This window comes from Felis catus, chromosome D2 (genome assembly GCF_018350175.1).
Source record: "Felis catus isolate Fca126 chromosome D2, F.catus_Fca126_mat1.0, whole genome shotgun sequence".
Lineage (NCBI taxonomy): Eukaryota > Metazoa > Chordata > Mammalia > Carnivora > Felidae > Felis > Felis catus.
In genome coordinates, this window is record NC_058378.1 from 24,073,262 (window position 1) to 24,096,267 (window position 23,006).

The 23,006-nt window shown below is 40.5% G+C and overlaps 2 pseudogenes; one reads left to right on the top strand and one right to left on the bottom strand.

Moving 5' to 3' along the window:
• Positions 1 to 3,891: 3,891 nt before the first annotated feature.
• LOC111556944 lies at positions 3,892 to 5,290 on the bottom strand (annotated as a pseudogene).
• A 3,749-nt stretch (positions 5,291 to 9,039) lies between these two features.
• LOC101085075 lies at positions 9,040 to 9,685 on the top strand (annotated as a pseudogene).
• Positions 9,686 to 23,006: the final 13,321 nt, after the last annotated feature.

Sequence of the window (23,006 nt, forward strand, 5' to 3'; positions counted from 1 at the left end):
AGAGAGAAAACATGTGCGGGAGAGTGCACAAGTGGGGGAGGGGCAGAGAGACAGGGATACAGAGAATTTGAAGGGGGCCCCAGGCTCTGAGCTGTCAGCACAGAGCCCGGCATGGGGTTTGAACTCAGGAACCATGAGATCATGACCTGAGCCGAAGTTGGATGCTTAACCGACTGAGCCACCCAGGCACCCAAGCATTACTCTTTTAGTTTCTAAAAACGAATTTAATGGCAAAGAAATAAAACAATTAGCAAAGAAAACAAAAAAGAGCATTTTAAAGATAATGTGTCCTAAAGCAATCCCATATGAATGTGGTTAAACGATCATTTTAATCTGAAGCGCGTGCAATTGATGACTTTATTATACAGAAGAAAGAACGTAGAGTTTGGAGCCAAACTAAATCCCAGCTACCCAGCACTTAGAGTTTAGCTTTAGGCAGGTCACTTAAGCTTGCAGAAACTCAGTTTTCACATCTGTCTAATGGATATAATCATACATTCCTTACAATTATGTTGATAGAATACTTGGCATTCTGCTTGCCAGTATTTCCCCAGTTAAGGGTTGCTCCCAGGCTGTAATGTCTTAAAGTCTCAACTCTTGTTTCCACATCTGAAAACAGGAAAAGTTAGTACTTATTATATGGGGTATAAAGAGGTGGGCTCAGGCGATTGGAAAATGATACTTTTGGTATCTCTGCCCTAATGTCCTAAATACTGCTTGGGAGTGGTTTCAAACTCATGAAATAGAGGGAAAATATTAGTTTACATTTCATCCATCACATGGTCAGTCTCCAAAAGCCACATCTAGTTGAATGTCCTCCCAATGGCATTTTCTTCTTATATTGTGTGGCTCACAGCCTTGTTAGCTGATTCCTGTGTTGAAGCTGCTGGCTCACATCCCTGGGCACTGATGACAGCTTACATCTTAGCAAACTTATTTTAGTCAGAAATCTCACCTCAGTCAGATCGTGTGTTTTGTGGGGTTTTTTTTAAATAAATAAACAAAAATTTTCTTATGGGTTTTATTAGTCGGGGTTCTCTAGAGAAATAGGACCAGCAGAATATATATGAATATGTATAAGAGATTTATTATAAGAATTGGCTCATACAGTTATAGAGGCCAAGAACTCCCACAGTCTGCTGCCTGCAAGCTGGAGAAGGAGGGAAGTCAGTGGTGTAATTTAGCCCAAGTCAGAGGCCTGAGAATGAGGGGAGCCAACGGTGTAACTCCCAGTTTGGAGCCAAAGGCTTCAAAACCAGAGGGCCACTGGTGTGAGTTCCAGAGTCGGAAGGTCTAAGGACCAGGAGCTCTGATGTCTGATGGCAGGAAATACGGATGTCCACGCTCAAGAAGGGAGGAGGGACATCATCCATCCTCCTCCTTTTTGTTGTATTTGGGCCTTCAATGGATCGGATGATGCTTGCCCACGTTGGTGCAGGTGGATCTTCTTTACTCAGTCTACTGAATCAAATGCTCATCTCTTCCAGAAACACCCTCACAGATACACTCAGAAATAATGTTTTATCAGCTATCTGGGTAACCCTTAGGCCAGTTAAGTTGACATATAAAATTAACCATTACATGGATTTTTTTAGTTTACTCTGAAAATGTTTCCACCCATCCACAAGTATATATACTGGATTATTTTTTTCCCAAAATGTTTGTTAGTGTGTGTAAAAATAAAAAGAAAAACTATCTATTAGTGTTTTTTTTTAAAAATGCAGGTTTTGTTTACATTTGTCTAAGGCCTCTTGTCAGAGGCCAGCTCTCCATGTCAAGCAACTTGATTTATTTATCATGTGATAAATCATATCTTCGCCAATCATGTCTTCATCATACCTTTGTAAGTAGAGGTCTTGGTATAAAAATCTTAAAGGAAATATATTTCTCAGTCTTCACGATTTACTCTATGAGAAATTCTATAAAATGTTATAAAATTTAACCCATAAACCCTTTAGTCGGTATATCTAGTAGATATTACCACATCCAACAAATTTAACAATGATTTCTTAATATCATCCAACATATAGCCTGTGTTCCAATGTCCCTGGTGTCTTAAAATATATTTTTTCAATCAGAGTAGAAACAAGATCTGTATATTGCATTTGGCAATATGTCTCTTAAATATATAAAACAATACTTACAGACCTAAAAAGAGGAATATGCAAGTCCACAAGGATAATGAGAACATTTACATACTTCTTTCACTGAGTGGTAAAACAAGCAGTCAAAAATTCATCCCTGTAGAATGTTGGTGAAAATGTAAATTGGTACACCCGTTATGGAAAACAGTTCCTCGAAAAATTAAAAATAGAGCTACCATATGATCCAACAATCCTTCTCCTGGGTATATATTCAAAGGAAATGAAATCAGTATCTCAAGAGATATCTGTACTCCCATATTTACTGCAGGATTACTCACAATAGCCGAGATATGAAAGCAACCTAAGGTCCATGGATAGATGAATGGATAAAGAGGATTTGATATGTATATACAATGAAATCCTATTCAGCCATGAGAAAGAAAGAAATTTTACCATTTGCAACAATGTGGATGAAACTGGAGGGCATTTTGCTAAGTAAAATAAGCCAGAGAAAGACAAATACTATATGGTATCACTTACAGGTGGAATCTAAAAAATTAAACTCATAGAGACAGAGAAGAAGCTGGTTTCCAGGGATTGGCAGTGGGGAAGAGGGGAGATGTAGGTCAAAGAACACAAACTTTCAGTTATAAGGTGAATGAGTTCCAAACGTCTAATATATAGCACAGTGACTATTGTTAGCAATATTGTATTATATACTTGAAATTTGCTGAATAGGTGTCAAGCATTCTTACAAAGAAAGAAAGGAAAAAAGAAAGAAAAAAGGAAAAGAAGGAAGGAAAGATTAAAACACTCATTAAATGTAAAGATTTAAGTAATAGGATTAACAGATTTGACCTGAATGACGTCCATAGCATACATAGAATACTCAGCCCAACAGGGGAAGAATTCACATCTTTCTGGATGTGTGTGGAATAAACCTTTATGCTGGGGCATAAAGCACATCTCTACAAATTTGACAGGATTGAAAACAGAGAATATGCTCTTTGATCATGGTGAGATTAAACCAGAAATCAATAATAAAAAAAAGAGGAAATTAGAAAATAGTCCAGATTTTTGAAGATTAAGCAAATGCATTTACATAAATTATGAGTCAAAAAAGAAGTCACAATGGAACTATCTGAAATGTAATAACATGAAAGAAGAGTTTAGTAAACTTGAGGGGGAAGATTTCTTGAACAGGAAACAAAAAGCACTCATTACAACGGAAGCATTGAAAAATCAAACTACATTAAATTAGAAGTGAAAAGTGTGGCTCGTTTTGGGCCGAGGGTGGGAGTTGGTGACTGGGGAGAAATACAAAGGAAGCTTCTGGCAGGGGTGTGCTGGTAATGTTCTATTTCTTGATTTGGTTAGTATTCTCTGTGTATTCTGTGTTAATTCATCAAGCCACGCATTATGAGTTATACTCTTTCCTATATATGAAATTTTACAAAAACATTATTGTAAAATGTAACATGTCTAGGAAAAAATCTAACAAAGAAAGCAACGTCTTTAAAGAGAGAAAATTAAAACTAAAGTAAGTAAAAGGTGTAAAGACAACTTAGAGAGCTATACTATGTTAATAGTTAATCAGTTGAAAGATTTACTATGTACAGATATCAAGGATATTGACAGGTTTATTTAAAAATTGTATTTGGAGTCGGTTAAAGGTCCAACTTCAGCTCAGGTCATGATCTCACAGTTCGTGGGTTTGAGTCCCGCGTTGGGCTCTGTCCTGAAAGCTCAGAGCCTGGAGCCTGCTTCTGATTCTCTCTCTCTCTCTCTCTCTCTCTCTCTCTCTCTCTCTCTCTGCCCCTCCCCTGCTTACAGTCTGCCTCTCTCTCTCTCTCAAAAATAAATAAACGTTAAAAAAAATTTAAATTGTATTTGGAGAAACATGACCTAAAATGAACCCAGACACTGTTTTCACTTATTTTTTTAATTGCAGATAAATACACAGAACATAAAATTCTTCATCGTAACCACTTTGGCATGTACAGTTCAGAGACATTTGGTACATTTGCATTGCTGACCAGCCATCATCATCACCTATTCCAGAACATTTTCATCACCCCAAAAGGAAATCCCAAACCTATTAAGTAGTTAATCCCTACTCACCTTTCTCCCATCCCACCCCCCAATCCCCCACAAGTGTTAATCTGCTCTCTGTTTCTATAAATTTGCCTATTCTGGGTCTTTAATATAAATGGAAATATAGAGTATGTGGCCTTTTGTGTCTGGCTTATTTCAGTTAACATAATGTTTTTAAGGTTCATCCATGTGGTAGCTCGTGACAGGGCTTTCCTTACGGCTGGATAATATCCCATTGTGTAGGATATGCTGCATTTGTCTGTTAGTTTCTGGGTTGCTTCCACTTTTTGGCTATGGTGATAGTGCTGCTGTGGACCCTTTTGCACAAATTCATTTGAAGATCTGTTTTGAGTTCTTTTGGGTATATACCTAGGAGTGGAATCATATGGTAATTTCTGAGTCATACAGTGATTCTATTTTAACTTATTAAAGACATACCAAGCTATTTTCCACACTGGCTATACCATTTTACATTCCTACTGACAAGGTGTGAGAGCTCCACCCTGGGCACACATGTAGCCTTCTAGATTCCCAGGTGTATGTAGAAGATTTTTGAAACTCTTATTCCTCAAAGTATCTCACTTCCCAGCCTTGCTCTCAGGCTTTCCCCCCCCCCCCAACAAAAGTGACTCAACTTTATTGCAGGGACACTGGGGAAGAGCAGAGCTAGTGAGGGTCTCAGCAGGAACTCCCATCACTGAGCAAGACTGCCAGACCCCAGGTCTGTCTGGAAGGCAGAAAAGGATTAGTGTCCTGCCCTCTTTGGTCCATCTTGGGCCCAGGGGTCCACGCCCTTGCCCTTGCTACTTAGGGCAGAGGTAGGAAACAGCCTTTCCTGTTTTCCCCATGGTCTCCAGCAGAGTGTCTATGCTGTGCTCAGAGTTTATGCAAACCTTGTTGGGCAGGGGAATGTCAGACTCAACTCCTCCCAGCTAGTTGAGCACCCGACTGACTGCATTAGAGTAACCTTCACAGGTCACGTCCACAGATGACTCGTGCTTCAGCAGGACTGTGGATGTGGTGGTGGAGGCAGTGGCTGCAATGACGCCTCTGCCAGTTCCAAGCGCAGGTGCGGCTCTCTCCCAGGCTTTGTGGAGTGTCAGTTGTTTGCCTCAACTGATATCCTTAGTGCCAGAAAGTAATAATTCTGCCTGTAAATGTTTTTGAAAAACCCCTCCATGTTGCAGCTTCTTTGCCCTTGAGAGAGTTCCAAGTCAGGCAAAGGAAAGGCAAACTTTTGTCTAGACCTTCAAGAACAACCACAATTCTTTGAGAAGGAGGTCAGCTCTGCTCTCTCCATGGGCTGAGTCCTCCAGAGCACCACCGAGCAGGGGAAGTGGGGCAGTTTTACCCCAGGGCAAGGGTAGGTTAGAAATGCCACAAAGATTTCCTACCAGGTTTCAGTTGCTTTTTCCTGATTAAGTGTTTGCTTGGTTGCTGTAAGCCGTTGCCTGCTTTCCAGAGTTCCTATAAAGTTCATTCTGACATTTTTTGTCAGTTTTCAGTGTTTCCGTTGAGGGTCAGGGCCTTGAAGCTCCTTACCATGCCATTATCCCTGATAGAATACAATAGAAATAGAATCACATGGGGGCTTTCCATAAGTTACGAAGAGTTATTATAAAGCCAGAGTAATGAGAGAGTGTGGTTTTATTTAAAGGTTGGTCCAATTGATCAGTAGAAAAGAAAAGAAAGCGCATAGGTGAGCGTTAGTGATATTGTTAATGCTCCACTTTTTAGTTTTGTCGATGGGTGCTGACTCTTACGTAGAGTCTATTGAATGTATCAGATATTACATAATGAAATGTGTTTACATTCCAACCACTTGGACACTGAGAAATACACTTTTAAATAATCAGTGGATTTTAAAACAAATTATGAACTGTTTAGACAGCAATACAAGGAGACCACTTTACATCACATCCTATGATGGGCACCTGGGTGGCTCAGTCAGTTAAGCATCCACCTCATGATCTCAGCTCAGGTCTTGATCTCAGGATCATGAGTTCAAGCCCAGCACTGGGCTCTGTGCTGGGCATGGAGACTACTTAAAAACAAAACAAAACAAAAGAAAACAAAACAAAAGAAAACAAAACAAAACAAAACAACAACCTATGAGACACTGCTGCAAAAGCCACAGTAAGGAATGAAAGTATAAACCTTAAATACTTTCATTATTAAAGAAGAAATAACAAAAAAGGAGTAGATTCTTAGCATACATCTTAAGAATATTAAAAAGTTCAGCAAAATTAACAAGAAGCACTAGAAAGATGGGATTTTAAGGTTAGGAAAGAAAAAATTAATAAATGTAAAGCTAAAAGTTTTTCAAAGGACAAATCTTTCAAAATAGAAAAGATCAATGAAATTAAATTCCTCTTGAGTCTAATTGAGAAAAAATAATGTAGATAAATCAGGTTATGCTCAATTCTAATAAGGAAGCAAACAAGGTACTGTGATGAAAAATTAACTCACTTGAACTAATAATGATAGCATGGTGGGGGGGGGCAGTTTTCCTAATTGAAGGATGAGAAGGACTCAAATGGTTTAGGACATTTGGGGATGGCAATGGGAAGATTTTTTTTTTTTTTTTTTTTTTTTATTTTTAAAATTGAAGTGTAGCTGATACATGCTGTGACATTAGTTTCAAGTATATAACATAGCGATTGGACAAGCCTATACATTACTCTGTGCTCACAAGTGTAGCCACCGTCACCATACAATGCTATTACAATACCATTGATGATATTCCCTATGCCATGCTTTCATCCCTGTGATTTATTCATTCCATAACTGGAAGCCTGTCCCTCCCACTCCCCTTCACTCATTTTGCCCATCTCCCAGCCCCCTCCCCTCTGGCAGCCTCCAGTTTGTTCTCTGTATCTATGAGGCTGTTTCTGCTTTTTTTTTGCTTGTTTTATTTTTTTAGATTCCACATATACATGAAATCATATTTGACTTTTAAAAACTGAATTTTCGCTCTCATAACTGAAAAATGCAGGAATAGCCTCTGAATCAGGTCCAGCTGGATCAAGGGACTCAGTAAACCAGGAGTAGTACACGGGGTAGTACAATGCCCAAGAGAATGAATGATGTTACAGAATCTTTGTTTGCAAATAGCCACAGGTTGGTAATAAGATGGAAAAATAAGAAATACATTTCATTGTTAAGATATATACTATTAAAATATTGTATGTAGATACAACTGGATAATCAAACCCTGGAAAATACCCGAAAACTTATTCCAAAGGGGAAAATTTTTTCTTTATTCCTTGTAAGTTTTCAAATCAGGGAAATTCTACTTGCTTTGCTTATTTCTTCGTGTACCTTAACCCCTGTGTTAGTCACTTCCTGTGTGTCCCATCAACTGAGTAGATAAATTGGATCCCCAGCAACCAGGAAGTATATGAATAATTTCTGTGAAGCTCTTACTCACCACACATTAGCAATTTGAATACTAATTAGTGTTTGTAAAGTAGGAGGAGAAATACAAGTGAAGTGGTGGTTGATTTTCATTACCTGATAGTAATGAACATATCATAACATTATTGTAAAGAATAACATCCTACTGTCCTTTAATCTTACCAATTTAAAGAAAATGTCTTTACCTACTCTACACGGAAAGATTTGGAACAGACAAGGATCATTAAAATGTGGCCTTCAAAAGGCATAAAAATAATAGTCAAACCTATACTTCCACTCCTAATATTTTCCTAACTGTCAAACCCACATATATAAGGACTTATTCAGTAGATTCTGCTAGATGTCCACAACTCAAACATGTTCAAAATGCTAGCCATCATCCTACTCTCAGCTCATCAAGTGCACCACGGAATTCTCCCTCTTGCCCTCCAAATGCACTCTTCCATGTTTTCTATCTTCATATTCAACACAAACATCTACCTGCTTCCCCAATTCAGAAATCTGGGAGTCATCTTATCTCTTCAACTCTTGCCACATCCGTAAAAATTAAATCTCCCTGTCCTGTTGATTCTTTAAGTCCCATATTTCCTCCATCTCTACTGCCACTACTTCAGTTCAGTTCAGGGGCTCATAACAGCTTTCAGATTCCTGTGATAACCTCTTAATTGTCTCCTGACTCAACTCTTACCCTTATCCAATGTATTTGGTACATATTCGTGCCAAGTGATTCTTATAAAATGTAAATCTCATTGCCTTTCTCCCTGGTTTAAACTTCATCATTGTTCCTACAGTATGTTGGATTATATATAAAATTTTTAGTTTGGTTTCTAATGAACCGACCATTGCCTTTCTCTGATACGTACCCGACACAACAGCCATGCTGAGCTACTTGTATTGACCTACATACCACACTGTTTTATTCCTCCTGGCCTTCTGACATGCTGCTATTCCCTTTGCTTGAAGCACTTCCCCGCTTTCTTCTCCTCTCATGTCTCCAACACTCCCCAAGCCTGGATAAATTGTATCTGACCATCAAGATTCAGTTCCAGCATCACTTTCCCTGGGAATAAAGTGTTCTCGATCTCCCACCTCCAGTAGTCTGAGTTAAATGGCCTGTTTCTTTGCATTTGCACTACCCTGTAGTAAAGATTGGGGATTTTTTTCTGAGGAGGGCTAAATAATTAGTATTTTAGGTTTTGAAAGTATCGGTAGCCCAAATGGTAGACCCTGGAGAGATCCATATCTTCTTTTTCTAAAAGTTTATTTATTTTTGAGGTGGGGGACGGGCAGGAAGAGAGAGGGAGAGAGAGAATCCCAAGCAGGCTCTGTGCTGTCAGCACAGAGTTCAACATGGAGCTCAATCTCAATGGTGAAATCACGACCTCCGCCAAAATCAAGAGTCAGACGCTTCACAGGGTGAGCCACCCTGTCTTTTTAAAAAAATTTTAAATGTTTGCTTTCCGGACCTGGCCGAGCAGGAGGCGCCATCACGGGAGTCGACATCCGCCACAATAAGGACCAAAAGGTTCTGCGCAAGGAACCCAAGAGCCAGGACATCTACCTGAGACTGTTGGTCAAGCTCCACCGTTTCTGGCAACTCTACCTTTAACCAAGTTATGTTGAAGCGATTGTTCATGAGTCGCACAAACCAACCACCTCTGTCCCTTTCCCGGATGATCCGGGAGATGAAGCAGCCTGGCCGGGAAAACAAAACCTCTGTGGTTGCCGGGAGGGTAACCAATGACGTGCGGGTCCAGGAGGTGCCCAAAGTGAAGGTGTGCGCGTGTGCGTGCCGCATGTGAGCAGCCTTGCCGGGAGCTGCATCCTCAAAGCTGGAGGCAAGATCCTCACCTTCGACCAGTTGGCCCTGGACCCCCCCAAGGCTGTGGCACCGTCTTGCTCTCTGGTCCGCGCAAGGGCCGAGAGGTGTACAGGCATTTTGGCAAGGCCCTAAGAACCCCACACAGCCACACCAAACCCTACATGCGATCCAAGGGCCGGAAGTTCGAGCGCGCCAGAGGCCGCAGGGCCAGCTGTGGCTACAAAAACTAACCCCAGACCCTGCCTTGTTATTAAAAAGATTTTCACTGCTTAAAAAAAATTTATTTTAATGTTTATTTGTTTTTGAGAGAGACAGAGAGAGCACAAGTGGGGAGAGGCGGAGAGGGAGAGGGAGATACAGAATCCAAAGCAGGCTCCAGGCTTCAAGCTGTCAGCACAGAGCCTGACGGGGGCTCAAACTCACCAACAGTGAGATCATGACCTGAGCCAAAGTTGGACACTCAACCGAGTGAGCCACTCAGGTGCCCCAAAAAGATCCATGTCCGAAAGCCAGGAACCTGAGAATGTTACCTTATTTGAAAAAACGATCCTTGCAGATGTAATGGATCTTACGATGAAGAAAGCATCCTGAACTAGCTGGGTGAGGCCTAAATTCAATGACAAATGTTCTTATAGAAGACACACAGAGAAGACAGGGAGAACAGGAGGAAGCCATGTGACCACAAAGACAGAGATTGGAGCAATGAAGCCAGGAATTAAGCAAGGCCAAGAGAAGCTGGATGAGGCAAAAATTGGATTGTTTTCTAGAGTCCCCAGAGGGAGTGTGGCCCTATCAACACCTTGACCCTGGACTTCTGACCTTCACAACTGGGAAAGATTTAATTTTTGCTACTTTAGCCACCCAACTTGTTACAGCTGCTGTAGGAACCTGTCTAGGTAGGGAGCTCCACGGTGGCAGCCACAGCCATAAAGCTCTGCCACAGTAGTGTCAAAGCAGTGTGGACCAGATGTGAGCACGTGGGCATAATAGTGTTCTAATAAAAACTTTATTTGCAAAAAGGGATGCTAGGACAGGTTTTACCCACAGGCTGTAGACTGACAACCCATGTTATGAGGTGGTGATCGTCATACCTGATCATCACCCTCTAGAACATAAGTGTACTGAAAGCAAGGGGTATGTCTTATATCTTAGAATCTATAACTGAAGGGTCTCAAATTCTAATTCTAATAGTGACCAGGCAGGTAAATTAAAGGAATGAAGTGGCCTGGATGAAACAGTGAAAGTGTCATCTAACGAGGGCAACTTCTACTCAGCTCCTGGCGATTATTGCCATGTAGCCCCCCACCCCAACTTGGCCAAATAAATAATATCTGGGGTTCAGATTTAGTCTCTGGGCTACAATCTTCCAAGTTAGCACAACCAATGCCTGGCACAGCACACAGTAAATACTTTGTCGAATGAATCAATGTACTCACAAATACCAACTTTCTAACACCAAGTAATGAGGATATTGTAAGTATATTTGTAGGCATATAAATTCAGCATGTGACAGAGACAAAAATATTAATGGTTATAAAATTATACACTTTAAATATGTGAAGTTTATTGTATGTCAATTATACCTCAAGAGAACTGTTTTTAAAAAGAGATAAACTAAGGGCAAGAGTATAAATGGAAAAAAACCATTAATGGTACAAACCATAAAAATATGAAAATGAAGTTTCTGTCTCAAATCAAATTCTGAGCTGGCATGGTGGCTCTGCTCACTAAAATGTGGGGACGAGCCTCCCCCCCTTTTCCTAAGGAGTTGCCTTTGTCCATGTAGGACAAGAGGGCACACTACCTACGTGTGTATCCCAAACTGTGGACGGTGGAAGGAGGGAGGCAAGAACAGATCCCTTTTCTTTGAAGATACCACCGGGAAGTTGTCCACAAAATTTCTTCTCACATTCTAAGGGAAAGAAGACCTACACCTCTCTGCAAAGGAGGGTGGACAATGTAGTCTCTACTCTGGGAAGCCATGTCCCAGGTAATGGTTGAGGGTTCTTTCACTATGGAAGAAGGGGAGAATGGATGCTGGGGGACAACAGAAAGTATGTAGTGAAACCATGACATAATTTACATACTGAGAGCAATAGAAAAATCTGGCTTAAAAACTGCAGCAAATCAGACTTCCGTTTCCCACTGGGACATAATAGGTCATGTCAGGCTAACGCTCTACCGCAACACCTAGAAAAGGCCAAATAAATTCTAAAAATCAGATTTTTAGAAACCTCAGTGAACCATGGGAGCAATAAAAACTGCATTAGTCTTCTCAGGCTTCCATAACAAAATACCTTAGACCTGGTGGCTTAAACAACAGATATTAATTTTCTCACAATTCTAGAGGCTGGAAGTCCAAGATCAGGGTGCCAGTATGATCAGGTTCTGCGAGACATCTCATTCTGTCTTGCAGATAGCTGCTTTTTTGTTGTGTGGTCACATGGCCTTCCCTTGGTGCATGCTCATGAAGAGGGAGAGGAAGAGCAAGCTCCTTGGTGTCTCTGCTTATAAGGGTAAAGTAATCTCATAATGAGGGTCCCACCTTCATGACATCATCTAACACTAATTATCAAATTAGTGTTAAGCCCCATTTCCAGATACTATCACATTGGGACTTAGGGCTTCAACATATGGATTTTGTGGGGAACCAATCATTTGGTTGATAACAAGGACTATGTGAATAGGATGCATTTATAGAGAGCAAAGAAATTTCCCAGATGACTGCCAGCCACCAGCTCTCCTTTCCTTGGAAGCATTGCTGATCCTGGGTTCAGGATAAAGGTCTGGCTTAGCCAAAAGGAGAGCCTCTGCTCAGGGAAAAGGAAACGAGTAAGCCTTTAAGATCACGGGGGCTTAGCAACAAATTGGAGATGTAGAGCACCCCAAAGGCACGGGGAATTCTGGGGCTATCTGGACATTTGGGGAGTTAGGCTCCTACAAAGAAAAGCGAAGTCTCCTGCAGTTTCACACACTTGGGAAGGGGGCCTGTCTCAAGCACTTAGCTGGTTTCCACATCATAGATATTTGCTGTACTTTGAAGAGGGGTCTTCTTCCAAGGGTGATTCCTGAGGAAGGACCAAACTATGTTCTGTCAGCATGAAATACTCCCAGCAAGAGGAAGGTAAGTATCTCCCTTCTCAAAGAAGAATCTTGGTACTACACTACACCTGCCCCCCCCCCCCACATACAATAGAAGTTAGAAGATTATTGATGAAATCTTTAGAGAACTAACATAAAATGACTTCCAACTTATAACTCTATATTCAGTGAAAATATCTTTTAGCAAGGATGATGAAACAAGCACATTTTCAGACTAACAAAATTAAGGGAATTTGTTGATAGAAGGCATTCCCTAAAGGTAAATTAAAGAAATATCTTCAGGCAGAGAGAAAATGATCCCAAATAGGAACGTGAACATGCAGAAGGGAATGAAGAACACTAGAAAGGGAAACTAAATCAGTAAATACAAATATGAACTCTGCAAAATCATAATCATAACATCACATGAGGTTTGCATTATATGTAGAACAGTAACACAAAGTGAGAGATAGGCAACAGTCAACATTACAATTTGTATTAGTCTATTGTAAGGTAAGAATGTATATCGGATATCTAGGAGAACCACTATATGAATAGTTAATGACAAAAATTACAAGATAATAGAAGGGATAAGTGGAATAATACGTTTTAAAATGTCTGATTAGTCCTAAAGAGGGAAATAAAATAGAAAAAGAGTAACATAATACAGCTTTAATAGAAAATGAATCGCGTCATGGTATATATAAATTCAACCATGCAAGTAATTACATTAAGTATAAATGAACTAAATACACCAAGGTTTATGGTTGTCAGGTTGGATTAGTCAACAACTATATTTTGCTTAAAGAGTCACACTAAAGATAAAAAGAGACCACAGAACGCAACAGAAGAGTTGACAGCAAAAGAGCAACAACAACAAAAAGCCACGAAAACACTCAATGAAAGATAGTATATCTGTACTAAAATCAGAGTAGATGTAATGCAAAAAAGCATTACCACAGATAAAGACAGAGATTTCATAATTATAAAAGGGTGAATCCAGCAGGAAGCTATTACAATCCTAAATTTGTACGTACTCTGTAACAGAACTTCAACCATTGAAGCAAAATGGGCAGAATTAAAAGCAGCAATGGACAAATCCGTACTCTTAATGCAAAACTTTAGCATACTTCATTAGCTCATAAAATAGTCTAACAAAAAAAATCTGTAAAAACATACCACAATTGACCAACTTGATCTAACTGGCTTATATAGAATATTACATCAAACAATGATAGAATGCACCTTCTTTTCAAGTGCAAATAGATCTTTTATTGAAATCATAAAGAAAGTCTCAACGAATTTGAAAACAATTAAAGTCATTGATAGTTTGCTATTTTTCCACAATAGCATCAAAGTAGAAATCAATAATAAAAATATAACTAGAATAATGCCAACTACTTGACAATTCAAACACTTCAACAACAATTAACTTGACAATTTAGGTGAAATGTATAAATCCCTAGAAAAATACAACTTACCAAAACTGTCAGAAGTAGAAAATCTGAATGGTTCAATATCTATTAAAGATGGTCAATCCATTATTTAAAATCTCCCCCAATGAACATTCTAGGCCCACATGGTTTCACTTGTAAATTCTTGAAAAAATTTACGGAGAAGAAATAACACAAGCCTTGCACAAACTCTTCTGGAAAACAGAGAGACAACTGTTTTTCAAATGCAACTTTTATAAGACCAATACAACCACAATTGCAAAACCTGACAAAGGCATTTCATGAAAGGAAGAGTTACAGGTCAGTCTCTCGAATGCCTCTCAAATGATCTGCCTCAGGTCTTTAACAAAATTTTAGACATTTGAATCTAGTGACATATAAATTAAAATTATTCTGGAATTCCAGATTCGTTTAACATTTAAAAATTAACCCACCCATATTAACTAAAAAAAGGAGAAAGTTTATATGACTATTTCAATAGTTGCAGAGAAACAATTTGACAAAATTTATCTCTCCCTCATTTATAATATATTAAAAAACAAACAAACAAACAAACAAACAAACTCTGAGCCTGGGTGGCTCAGTCGGTTAAGTGTCTGACTTCGGCTCAGGTCATGATTTCACAGTTCATGGGTGGGTTGGAGCCCGCATTGGGCTCTCTCTGCTGTCAGCACAGAGCCTGCTTCAGATCCTCTGTCTCCCTCTATCTCTGCCCTTCCCCCACCTGCGTACTCTCTTTCTCAAAAATAAATAAACATTAAAAAAAAAACTTCACAAACTGGGAATAAAAGACAACTTTGTCAAACAAATAAAGAATATTACAAAAAATCAACAGCAAACATCATACCAACAGGTGAAATACTGAAAGCTTTCCTTCTAAGATTGGGAACAAGACAAGAATGCCAGCTATTACTACTTGTATTCAATATTTTTCTGGAGGTCCTAACCATTGCCATATATTTTAAAAGACATTAGAATTTGAAAGGAAGAAAACGGGCTGTCAGTATTTGTAAACTGCATGGTTATATTCCACGAAAATTCAAAAGAATCCATAAACCATTTGAACTAAGAATTGAAATCTGCAATGTTGTTAGATAAAAGATTATTTAAAAACCATTTGTATTTCTATATATCACTCACAAGGAGGAAATTATATTTTAAAAGGTATTATTTATAATAGTATGAAAATATAAACTATAGAGGAATAATTCTAACAAAAGATTTGCAATGCCCAAACATTAAAAAGTATAAATATTCTTGAGGGAAACTAAATATATAAACACATTTAGAGATTAACTTTTAGTATTTAAAAAGCTCAATATTGTAAAGATGTTAATTCTTCCCAAAATAATCTATAAATTAACACTATCACAGGGCACCTGGGTGGCTCAGTTGGTTAAGCATCTGACGCTTCATCTGGCTCAGGTCATGATCTCAAGGTTCCTGGGATGGAGCCCTGCATCGGGCTCTGTGCAGACAGTGTGGAGCCTATTTGGGATTCTCTCTCCCTCTCCCTCTGCTCCTCCTCTGTGCTCTCTGTCTCTATCTTTCTCTCAAAATAAATAAATAAACTTCAACAAAACAAAACAAAACCACTATCCCAATTAAAATCCCAGCAGGATTTTTTTTTTTTAAGAGAGGCTAACCAGCTGATTCTAAAATTCAGATGGAAATGCACAGGGTCAAAGATATCTAAGGTAACTGAAGAGGAAGAGCAAAGCTGGAAGATTCATTGTATCTGAGAACAAAACCCATCATTAAGCTACAGTAGTGAAGAACTCATGGAATTGACACTAAGTTATATTAAAGTAACCAATGAACTAGATTAGAGAGCCCACACATAAATGGTCACCTGATTCATGACCAAGGCCATAATGCAATGGATGAAAGAAAAAAATTTTCAATAAATTTTGCTGGATGAATTGGAGATGTGAAAATATATATGTATGGACTCCTTTCTCTACTATTACTCAAAAATTAATTCTAGATGGATCTCAGAATTAAATGTGAAAATTAAATAAAGCTTTTGGAGGAGAGCATAGGAGGACATCTTCATGACCTTGGAGGGGGTGGAGATTTCCTAAGCAAGACACAAAATGCACTAACCATAGAGAAAAATCCCCATATGTATATGTAACAAAGGACTCATATCCAGAACACACGCAAACTTCCATTAATCGTAAGGCAGACAACCCAAGGGTGAAATGAAGGAAAGATATGAACAGATGCTTCACAAGACAATATCAAATATCCAAAAAAAGTGTGAATGAGTGCTTCCACCTAGTTGGCCACTGGCGCTTGGCAACTAAACCACAATGAGGTTATCACTACTGTGAAGCGCACAGAGGCCGGCCTAACCAATGCTGTTAGGATTCGGGATGCTGGTTACCCCAGGGGGGGAAAGGATGAGTACTTGATAGGACTACAAAGGAGTGTTCTGGGGAGAGGGAGTGCTGTTTCTTGATCTGGATGCTGGTCACATGAGTGTATCTAGTTGTGAGAATTCATAACGATTTACACTTACAATATGAAAAATTACTACCTGTCTATTCATCTCTAATAAAAAGTTTAAACTAATCTAACAACTCATTTTCAGAGAGGAATTACACTAGACAGTAAAGACTGAAAAACACTACTTATTTTCACCTTATAATAGTCATGTTCCAAAGAAGCTGTCTTTTAAAAAAAAAATGTTCATTTATTTTGAGAGAGAGAGAGAACGCACAAGCAGGGCAGGGGCAGAGAGAGAGAGAGGGAGAGAGAGAGAATCCTAAGCAGGCTTCATGCTGTCAGCGCAGAACCTGCCTGGGGGCTCGATTTTACGAACCATAAGATCATGACCTGAGCCAAAATTAAGAGTTGTATGCTTAACTGACTGAGCCACCCAGGTGCCCAAGAAGCTGTCTTTTTAAATGACCTTATGATTACGAGCCACCTAGCTCGTAAAAGATGTAAAAGTTACATCTTTTAGCATAACCTGGGGAATCAGTCCTGTATTCCTGGGGTTGGGGGGGGCGGGGTGGAGGGAGAGGGCAAGGAGGGAAGCAATTCTTCCTTCTAAGAATTATTTCTATAGCCAGGGCACCTGTGTGGCTCCGTCCGTTAAATGTCTGAATTTGGCTCAGGTCATGATCTCACTGTTTGTAAGTTTGAGCCCTACCTTGGGCTCTGTGCTAACAGCTCAGAGCCTGGAGCCTGCTTTGGATTCTGTGTCTCCCTCTCTCTCTGCCCCTCCCCTGCTTGCTTGTGCTCTCTCTCTCTCTCTCTCAAAAATAAACAAGTATTAAAAAATTATTTCCATAGCATATATTTTATTTTCAAGTTCAATTCTCTCTTGCCTATAGTTATAAGTGCTCTCTTTTCCCTCTTTGCTTCTAAAAACAAAATTTTGCCTAAAATTGTAGAATAAAATTGCCTATGTATTCTAGGTCCTAGAAAACAGGCCCTATTTTGACAGAACATCAGTTCCATAATTGATCTGTCACATAATTACATAATTCAATCTCATTAGCTAACAATCCCGCTATTTTAACTGTATCTTTTTCTGTATATTTTATTCCATAGCAACATGCTTTCTAGCTCTCCCACAACCATTTCACTTAAGGGCGATGTCTCAAAGGTTTCTCTTCACATAATAAACTACCAAGAAAAAAAAGGGCTTTGGGGCGCCTGGGTGCCTCAGTTGGTTAAGCGTCTGACTTCGGCTCAGGTCATGATCTCGCAGTTTGTGGGTTTGAGCTCCACCTCAGGCCCTGTGCTGACAGCTCAGAGCCTGGGAGCCTGGTTAGGATTCTGGGTCTCCCTCTCTCTCTGCTCCTCCCCCACTCATGCTCTATCTCTCTCTCTTTCCCAAAAATAAATAAACATAAAAAAATTTAAAAAGAAAGAAAAAGGCTTGAAGCATTCAGGCACTGAGAACCTTCTAGCATACTAGTCATTTATTGCACATTCAGCAATTCGTTTTTGAGAGCCCTCAGGGTGCCAGACAACGATGGAGGCACCAGAGATACAATGGAATCATGGGCAAACATGTTGATTCTGTATTTAGGCAGTTCCGAGTTTGAATCCTAGCTGCTTCTGTGGAAATGATCTGTGTACTTTACCTCTCTATGACTCAGTTTACTCATCTATAAAATAGGGATACCAGTAATGTCTTTCTCCTGGGTTTGTTAGGAAGGTAAAATAGCATATTATGTGAAAATCACTTAGGGCCATCCTTGGCGCAGTTGATACACTTGATACTTGTTAGTAAGCACTCGGTAAGCACTTGATACATATGACATGCTATTACCAGAAGAGATGTCAACTGATGATTTTTGCCAAATTGCCTGTTGACAAACTTCACTACCACCGTGACTGCCTGCCATGTCTTCTCCCCCAGCCACCCAACCCACGTTAGCAAGGAAATGACCAACACATTGGACTAGCAGCCAGGACTGTGGCACTGGAAAGTCCTTAATCCATACCAGCTCCCTGTCCTTTACGAATGAGGACACTAAGCCCAGAGATGTTGCCCAGCTTGAACAGAATCTCACACAACTAATTAGGGGGGTGAAGTTGGCATTAGCCCTTGGGTCTCCACATTCCTAGTCCAGGCAGTGGGCTGGAAAAACCCACACGCTGGAAGACTGGTGCATTCTCTCCTACCGCTCACGTTTGACCCCACCAAGGGGAGCAAGTAAGTCATAATCCTCCTCGGTGGTGGGGGCGCAGGGCACCTTGCTGTAAATTGTCTATTTTTAGCCTCTATATATGGCCTCCTCTCGGCACACTCACTCAGGCTAACCGGCTGCTGTGGGATTTAAGGCACTCTCCACAGTGTTGCTTGGTGGTTGCCATGCCAACAAAATTTAACAGAAATAGAGTTTTCTAGTAGATTATTCTGGAAGAGGCTTTAAAGCCAGATTAGAGCTCCAACTCTGAAGCTTTAATGATGCAAGCGATTAGTGATGGAACATAGTAGGCATGCCTCTATTATAGCTGTTGAAAAACAGAATACATAAATGCAATGAGATGCATTAGGGAGATGCAAATGTAGCAGCAGAGAACTTCTCTGCTACTTACAGTCAATACTTAAAGTCAGTCTGGAGCAAGTTTACTCATATCATCCCTCGATTTTCATAATTACTTGACACACCGTGTGAAATGATTTGTCTGATGGCAAAGGACTGCCTCTGATTTCAGGCCTCTTATTAGCTCTGCAACTCAGGGGCCCAACTGCACACAGATGCTTGTTGCAGACATGGGAAAGGTAACAGGAATCTGATCTGGGGTCCTGCTTTTATCTGGGCAGCTTATTCACATTTGAGACGGTCTGTGTCTGGTCCTTCTAAAGTCACTTTTTGGCAAATGCAAGCACTGTATTTAATAAAATGCATTTTTCATTTAAAAAGCCTCTGTGTTTCGACAACCCTGTGTTTGAAAGGCTGTCCCTCTGGCCACAATGAGTGAATGCTATTAGATAAAGTGAGGGGCAAGGCAGCTCGTAAATCTCTATTCCGTTCCCAGTAAATTCCCACTCCTTTGCGGCAAAGATTCTCTGACAACCCAGCCAGATCGTAGTCTCTTTCCCTTCTCTATGAAATCTGTTTTCCTTATTACTCATTTGGCCTTATTCCCTCCTTCCTCCTTGCCTATTCTTCCATTCTGCCCATCCTCTTTTCCTCTACCCATCCCTCCCTTCTTTCACAATGGCACGGAAAGAGTATAGGCTTTTGGAGTCAAAACAATGCAATTCCTTATTATCTCTGATACTTATCAGTGGTGTGACCTTCAACAACTTTCATTACATCTAGAGTAGCATTTCCCCTTGTGCTACCCATGTCTGTCTTGAATGCTTATTTAGCAGTGGATTGTGTCTCAGACTTCAGTGGACCTAAGAGTCACCTGGAGATAGGTGCAGATTCTCAAGACCCACGCCCACAGAGTCCAAGTCAATGGGTCTAAGTCCCAGGCATCTGCGTTTTAGCAAGCTTCCCAGACTTCAAGGGCCCTACTTTGAGAAACCCACTGGATATGCTCATAAACACTTAGTAGCATGAGACATGTTGTAAATATTCCAAAGTTGGATGCCATATGATCATTATTCATTCAGGAGACATTCATAGAACATCTACTGTGTACCAGGCAAGATACCAGGCCCTGTAGATATGTCCCTTTTAATTCCTCTTACTATGAATTTAACTTGTCCTATATGTATGCCTTGTCCATCCCACTAGTTGTAAGTTTCTGAAGGACAGAGTAAAGCAGCATAATGTGGTAAAAAAGAACATAAATATTAGAAGACATGAATTCTAATCCTGATTCTATTATTTACTAGCTATATGACTTCAGGCAAGTCATTTTATATCTCAGAACTTTATTTTCTTCTTCAGAAATTGGAAAGGCTATGAGAATAGTGGCTAAAAGTCTGGAGTTTGGAGTCCCGGCTCTAATACCCTCTAGGTGTGTGATCTCAGGAAAGTTACTTAACTTTTTTGAGCCTCAGTTTCCCCTTAAGTAGATAAGGAATTCAACATTCATTCCTTCAACAAATAGTTACTGAGCACTTTGTATATGACCAACACCATGGTAGGTACTGAGAATACACTGGAGAGTAATTCAGATGGGGTCCCTGACTCATGTAGCTTATGAGTCAATAGAAGATACAAATATTAAAGAGGTAACTATACAAAAAATTCCACTGTGATAAATTCTGTTGTGATAAATTTTACTAGCAGGAGCTAACCCAGCAGGATCAGGGAGGACCTCCTGGGAGAGGGGACACATAAGCAGAGTCCTGAAGGATAAGTAGACATTAGCCTGAGAAGAAGGACCTGAGATGGAAAAACTGGACTCTCAGAGAAGTAAAGGGATGTCAATGCGCTTAAACTGAGTGTACAAGGTTCCCCCTCCCTCACAGGTGTTGGAAAGATAAAATGAGATTATAAAGTGCTCAGCACAGTGCTCAGCACAAACATAATGATCAGGGAGATAACAAACCTTTTGGTTTGTAGATAATGTATGAAAAGTACTGTGTAAACGAGAGGTTCTCAAAACTAGTATTCATCAGAATTACCTGTAGGACTTGTTAAACCACAGATTGCTTGCTCCCACTTGGGAATTTCTGATTCAGAATGTTTGGTGTGAGGCACATGATTTGCATTTTGCATCTCTTTTTATTTACTTATTTAAATGTTGATTTATTTTTGAGAGAGACAGAACATGAACAGGGGAGGGGCAGAGAGAGGGAAACAGAATCCAAGGCAGGCTCCAGGCTCTGAGCTGTCAGCACAGAGCCTGAAGCGGGGCTCAAACTCACGAACCGTTAGATCATGACCTGACCTGAAGCCAGACACCCAACAGACTGAGCCACCCAGGAGCCCCTACATTTTGCATTTCTAACTAGTTACCTCAGGCAGCTCAGGCTGCCATTGGACATGCAAGGGCACCCCCTGAGAACAACTGGTGTAAACTAGAAGATCCCAAATGCCTTCCATCAAAGTTGAATCTCCCACAATGCTCAGCTCTACATCCTGTGTAGTACAACCTCTCCACAATTATCTGATACTATTCTGGGCACTTTTAGGGTGAAAAAAAGGACCTTGAAAATCCCCATCCTTTTATTTTTACAGGGAAGGAACTCAAGGACCAGAAGCCAGGAAGCTGCCTGAGAAATGGGAGGAGCCTGAACCCAAGAGATTTTTTTTTTCTCAAGAGCTACTTTTGGCACATTTTGTTGTGGGGCGCTCACAAGGCAGCCCCTGAGAGAGGCTCACCTGTATTTCCCTCGCATCAGCTAGATGACCGAGATGACTCCGCTTTCGCTTACATGTACATTTATTTCACCCTTACAAATGTTTTACTAAGTGACTCGATTTGGGGGATAAACATATTAAGAGAGTCACCAGATAAATTCAATGCAATATAACCTTTTCCAGAGAGAACGCACCCCAGCACAACCGCCTCTATCACCCTTTAGATGGAGATGAGTCCACATTTGTTCCCCTTCTTTGTAGGCTCCTCTCTTGTAAGTGAAATAGCACTGATTTTATCTGTGTAGGGTTGTAGGTCTGGGTCAGAGAGTGTGCTCATCACCTCGTTTCAACCTCATCACCATATTCAGAGCTAGGTCCTCATTATCTCCATCTCACAGATGAGAAATCCAAGGCACAGAAAAGTCCAACTTGGTGCAGGTCTTAGAAGTCAGGCTTTGAATCCTAGAATTAGGACTTGAATCATGTCTGACTCTAGAGCGTGGGTTCTTAAATACACTGATGTGATGATTCGTTTGCCGAAAGTAAATAAAGAAACAAAATCTAAGATACTTACTGAGATGTTTACAATGCAAATAAAATCGGGGTGGAAAGCACTAAGTAAGCGCCCAGAACAGAGACACCCTTAGGAGTCAAGAAGATGCATTGAAATAACTCTACAGATGAACAGAATCTCTTTGCGACAAGAAAACTCAGCAGTAACTCTTATCCGGGTTTCACATTTCAAGAATTTGCCTAGGAATACACCAAAACAGGCTTAAAAAAAAAAAAAAAAAAAAAAAAGCTGAGTCATCAGGGTCTTTCAGAAGGAAAGAAACCTCTTTAAGGTTGGGAAATTTTGGCTCCTGCGGGGAGGGGCGAAGACTGAGTGCCTGGGGACTAGGCGAGGGAGGAGGCGTGTCCATCACAGATTGGGTGCGGGGGGGCTTCTCGCCTTATTTCTTCACAACCTTTATACTTTACTAGATTTAGTTCTGCCGGTTAACTTAGCACCAGGACGCTCGGCTGGTACCGCTAGAGTAGATTAGGTTATTATTTTGGGACATTCTCGGCCCCGTTGTTTAGCACGAAGAGGTCCTAAAACCAATACCTGGACCTTTCTGCGGGCAGATCCGCGAACATACCCAGCCATGCCTCATCTTCACCCACAGTCTCCCGCTCCCCAGTAACTGTAAAGTGCAAAAAAGCTTGCCAGGGCCTGCAGAAAGCGCAGCGCCTCGGAGCCTGGCACGCTTTTCCCCTTCCCTCCCCCGGGGAGCGATCCCAGCAGCTCCCCGCGTGATGTCAGTGGGATCCTGAG